Here is a 6,000-nt window from a genome sequence, read left to right as displayed (position 1 = left end):
TTTTTTTAGTAGTTATTTTTTTCATTCACAACACATTTTCATTTCTTAGTGGTAAAGCTATTTTTAGAAAAAAAAACTCCCTTTGGAATCTCACTTTTAATACAGTAAAAACTGTTTTAACATTAAAAAATAAAAAAATAAATAAAAATCCCTTCTACCTTTTCAGCCAAAGCTCTGTCCTGTACTGAGCACAGTGCCAGGAAGATTCCTCTGTGCCTCAGTGTGTGAGTGACAGCAGCCAGGCAGGGCTGGGGCTGCAGAGCCCTGCCTGGAGATGGTGGGTGGTACCAGACACTGCTGTGACCAGGGCAGTGGTACAGCTGTGCTCCACAGACTGCCTCAGCTGAGTTGTGATATTTTCCAGCATCACCTCAATGTGCTGCATTTGTGTCTATGAAGCTCTTGTGATTACAATCTAGTCAGGGCATAATTAAAGGAGAAGACCCAACCTTCCTGCTGCCCAGCTGTTTCATGGAACTTCTTGTTAAATTCAAAACCTGGTTATTTTTCTAGTGTTTCTGCTGGGGAGATGGCTTCCTGACACATTTGAGATCTTTTGTCACCTGGAAATACTGAGCCTATTTAGTTGATGTTTTAATTTTTGTTGGATTTATAATTGTGGTCATGTGTCAAGAGGTCAGTTTAGATAGCTTGGTAAGCTGGAAAAGCTAGCAACAAATCGAATCAAGTGAATATCCTTTCATTTCAACGTTTTTTTCTCTCCTTGTTTCAAGCCCAGAAGGAGGCCTTAAAGTTGATGAGAAGATAAATTCAATTATACTTAAAGCTAACTTTGGCTCTTAGCTCTTATACTACCTTTCCCCATCTTTGCCATCCATCCTACTGCAATCGTTTAGATTTGCCCCAATAGTAGTTTGCCTATTAGCTTTGCTAATGAATTTACTACTGCAGAAGACCACTTGCAAGGCTGTCCTAAACCTAATGAATGTAATTATTTAGCACAAAACCAGGGCAGCATCTTTTTCTCTCTTGACAAGAATAATTCTTTATTCTCTCATTAGCTATGTGCTTTGGTCTCAGTAAACTAGTTATTGACCTGCTCATTTAAGGAGCTTCACTCTAAATGCTTCTTCCCTTATTTAACTCAGACAAGTTCCTCTAATTTCCCCTCACCATGCAATGCTAGCCCGTAAAATGTAACCATTGTTCATTTGTTGTGAAGAGAGCTGGAAGACAGGAAGCTATTCTTAGATGGATGCTCAGCCTCCTGAGCCCTGCTTGCTTGTCCCTGGTTATAATGGATACAAAACTGTATGGGGCTTAGTAGACATCATGTAAACTCTATAGGAAATCTGAGCCAATGAATCATGGAGACAGACCCCCACTGAGCATTGTGTGTCTGAATAGACTGCAAATAGATAGAAAAGCAGCTTAAGCAAGTGGCTTTCATATGACAAGAATGCATAAATTAGAAATGAATTGGGAGTATCTGTTGTTTTAAAGCAGTTGGATTTTTACTTTCTTTATCATTTTCCTCTTATAAAAAACCACTAATTACTCAGACTACACCAAAGACTGATGCAGAGTTTTTGCATGTGTGTGTGTTTTGTTGCTCTTTAAGCCTTCTCTACTGGATTGTGCTGGCTCAGCCTGGCAGTGCCATCCCATGCTGCCTCCCCAGCGTCTGTGCAGCTACCCCATCCCATCTAGCAGTCTCTGTTGGGGCATCATGGGAGACTCCCACCTGCAGCATGACATAGATCCCTGCAGAAATCAGGAATACAGTGGTGCCAGGTCTGTAGAGGTGCAGCCCCAGCCCCAGCCAGGAGCACAGCATCAGCTGAACTGGGGTTATCCCTTGGCAGAGCTGGCAGCTTCTCATCTCACCCTTGCAGTAGTCAGCACTGAGCAGCAGTCAGTTGCTTCCTGTTCTCCTTGGGCCACTAGGTACTTAGGATTCCGCTCAGGTGGGCCCTGACCATCAGTGAATGGACAGCACATGGCATCTCCAGGCAGGTTTCTCCCAGAATCAGCTGTTGCCTGACCAATGGGGTCATCCCAGGAGCACCAAGGTACAGAGCCTGTTTGGTCTGCATCCCATCTGTCCTCAGTCAAAGGGTGGGCTGTAGGTAGAGAGGCTCAGATCCAAGGGCCACGTAAGGAAAGCAAAGATGAGGAGAGTGCAAAAAGTCTGGCGGTTCTGGTACAAGCTCACCTGCCAGCTGGGGAAAGGACATGTCCCTTGGAGATAGAGCCATGTGGGCTATGGCTGCTCTCATGCCTCCTGCATGTGCTGAGCTGGTCTCACAGACATGGTTATGGTGCTCTCAGGTCTCAGAGAGCAGTGCCAGGTGTCTGCAGGAGGAGTGCTGCTGCTGGCACCCACCGTGGCCTCAGCAGCAGCAGAAGTCATCTTTCCTCTGGGGCAGCTGATGTGATGGTGGTCCAGGAGCTGGGGGGTTCGAGGGCTGGCAAGTGGGGCTCTGTGCAGTGGCTGACTGCCATTTTGTTGCTTGCTTTTTGATTGTTTTCTGGCTTTTTTTATGTGCCCTTTTGTTTACTTTACAATTTTCTAAAATGAAATATCCTGTCTCTAATTGTTCACAGATTGTGATAATAGGCTGCAGGCAGATGGCCCATAGTTTGTGGTCCAGCAATCATATGAGAGAGACAGCAGCCCTCAGTTGTGTTTATAAATACTGGTGCTGAAGTGTCTCTGTTTCTTGTGGCCCAGTATGGGCTGCATTCCCTCCTGCTGTAATGATCTGGGTTCCTCGCTGTGCCCCTTATGCCAGAGGCCCACACGAGGTCCCTGGCTATCTATAATCTGGGTGGCCTCTGCTGGGCTCCAGATGGGCCCTGGGGCAGCACCACTTTGTCCAGGGAAGCAAAGAGGTCTGTGTCTTTGCAGGTGGGAGGAAGGTGACACCTGAGGGACCTGACTAAAGACAGAGGGGAGGAGAACAGGCAGAACAGCTGAGAGACCCAGCCTGGGGGTCTGATGCCCTACAGTGAGGGCAGGCTGGAAATGAAGGGGCTGTGCCTGTGGGCAGCCTGTCAGACTGAGTCCCAGGGACACATCTCCTCATCCAGCACCTTTGCTGATGGTATTCCAAAACCAAGTGCCAGCAGTGCCCCATCTGAAAGGAAGTTCAGCTTCTGGTGAAGCAGCTGTCCCCTGTGGGCTGGAGAGCTGCTCCAGGGCAGCAGGTGGGGGCAAGAACCACCCTGTGTATCTGTCTGGGGCATGAACCACCCTGTGTATCTGTTTGGGGCATGAACCACCCTGTGTATCTGTTTGGGGCATGAACCACCCTGTGTATATATCTGGGGCATGAACCACCCTGTGTATATGTATATTTGGGGCATGAACCACCCTATGTATATGTATATTTGGGGCATGAACCACCCTGTGTATATGTATATTTTGGGCATTAACCACCCTGTGTATATGTATATTTTGGGCATTAACCACCCTGTGTATATGTTTGGGTCTGTCTTGTGACAACCGCAACAAATCTATGGAAATGTGGCTCGTGCAGCGAAACGTAAAAATCCATCATATTTTGTATTGGAAGTGAATATAAATTACAGCTTACACACTGCAGAAAGTCAGTGCAAGGCATTTTACAAGGGCACGATAAGACAAGGTGTAATTGCTTTAAACTGAAAGAAGGTAGGTTTAGATCAGGTCTCAGGAGGAAATTCTTTACTGAGAGGTTGGTGAGACACTAGAACAGGTTTCCCAGGGAAGCTGTGGATGCCCCATGCACAGAAGTGTTCAAAGCCATGTTGAACAGGACCTTGAGCAACCCAGTCTAGTGCAAGGTTCTCTGCCCACTGCAGGGGCATTGGAACTAAATGAACTTTAAGATGCTTTCCAACACAAGCCAATATATGATTCTGTGGTTTATATTTAAAAAGGGAAGATAGGGTACTGGTTTTTACCTCGAAGTTATCCTTAAAATTCTAGTATTTTTAATAATAAAGCTTTTAGTCAAGTATTTGATATGAGGCAGCTTACTTTCAAGACATTTCTTCCATTTCTCCTAGGTAGATTAAAAAAAGAAAAGTTCTATTTTAAGCCAGCATTTGTCTGTTTGAATGTAATTGTGCTGCAAAAACTTAGCAATAAACACCTTCACCTTAGGGAAAGGTTAACAGTTTCATTGCATTTTTATGTTTAAATAATGATGCTTTAATGTATCTTTTTCCTGACTGTAATTCCAGCTGTCTTTGTAAGAGTAACTTGTCAGTGTATGAGTTCTCAGATAAAAATTCGACAAATTATGAAAGTCAGTGGAGAGCAGGACAAGGTGGTGTGACTAGAAAGTATTGTTCCGAACAGTCTTAAGTCTGAGATTTAGAAGGCTGTGTATCCTAATTCTGTTCAAAACTGTTAATCAGAGGTTCTATGGGGCCTATTGGTGTGTGTGATTGCAGGAGCAGGTCTCAGTTCCCACGGAGCTGCCCAGCATTGTGTGACTCCGCAAAAGATGGGAGACGTGCAAATGTAAAAATGGTGTGAGAATTACTAACTGGCCCCTGATGCCCTGCAGTACCTGAAAATACTCTTCCTTGGGTCTTCTTGGGGGACATTGCAGGGAGTTCTCATTTTTTCTTGACTTCCTGCATCCTGAAAGGCAGAATTACTTTTGAATGGCTGCATTTTTCTATTGGCCCCAAGTGTCACTTGTAATGGCAGTAGCTGGCAGGAATATAAAATGTTTGGAACACAAACCCTTCTCAGTCCTCAGCAGAGGGAGTATAGTCCTGTGGCATCACGTTTTTCCAATTGGTCAGTACATTTCTACATTTCTGGTAGCTGTTCTTTGCAAATCCTCATTAGTTATTTCATGTGAAACATCAGTAAGTAATAAAAGCAGCATGACTGCAGTCACTTAATTCTACAAAGCTCTTTCTATTTCTTAACAGTCACTGTTTTTCTATGAAAAATTGTTTGGCACTGAAATATTAGACTGTAAATTGCAAGAGGAAGATTAATATATCTTCTATCTTGTCAAGTTTTCTCATTATATCACTAGCACCGAGACCTAAAGCTTAGCTTGTTTTTTTAGGTTTTATACAACTCACAGAAGCTTTGATTTGATGCACACAATTGTATTGTCCCTCTTCTACTTCCCGACTGGTCTTCAATGCAGGTTTGGTTAGATTTATTTAACTGCATGTTAGCAGAATCAACTGTGTATCAAGTGATTACCTTTAATATAGTTACAACACTTCCACAAATAAATAATTGCTAAAATAAGAAGTAGGGCAAAACATGATGAGCACGTTTAAGGAAACAGTACTGAGTTATGAGTTCTGCCTGAGAAGACAGCAATGCATAAAGGGATTCCCCAAGATTTATATTTGAAAATGTGAACACAAAAGATGAAGGGTTTAGCATCATTTTTACTTTTAGAGGGAATGTCCTTTTGAGGGTTAAGGTGCAAGCTGTTTCTTCATCTCTAGCAGTGGGCTTTGCCTCCCACCCACTAAGAGAAGAAAGTGCCCTGCGACACTGTGTGGACCTTTGGTGAAGTTACCTTTTTTTGTTGCTCTTCAGGAAGCCTTTTCTTGTTCCAGCTTGTGAGACTCTCAGGTAGTCTTGTCAGAGCTGTTATTTCCAGCCTCATTGTCCACTTGTGGTATGTTACCTGAGTGCAGTAACTTACCACAGGTCCCCCCTCCCTGTGCAGTGGGGAACACGTGCCCCCCATCACAGAGACCTTACTGTTTAGCAGAAAGTGGAAAGGGAGACAAAAAGCCCTGTCATAACAAAGGCTTGTGCTGTGTGTGATAACCTTGAGCCCAGGATTTATTTTCTTCTCTGCAAATACATATTTGTAGCTAAAACTATCCTTTCAAGCTTCTCTCATGAGACTGATAATTTCTTGGCATTCCAAGAGAAGGGGGTCACTGGTGTTCAGAGGAGCAGCTGAAGTAGCAGCCTTATACAAAGCATAAACACTTTCAGAGTCAGTAAATGAAAGCGATGTACTTTGCTCCAATACTCATCAAACAGAAAGAAGAATC

Source organism: Cyanistes caeruleus, chromosome 9 (genome assembly GCF_971803275.1).
Source record: "Cyanistes caeruleus chromosome 9, bCyaCae1.hap1.1, whole genome shotgun sequence".
Taxonomy (NCBI): domain Eukaryota; kingdom Metazoa; phylum Chordata; class Aves; order Passeriformes; family Paridae; genus Cyanistes; species Cyanistes caeruleus.
Note: the sequence above shows the minus strand (reverse complement) of the source record.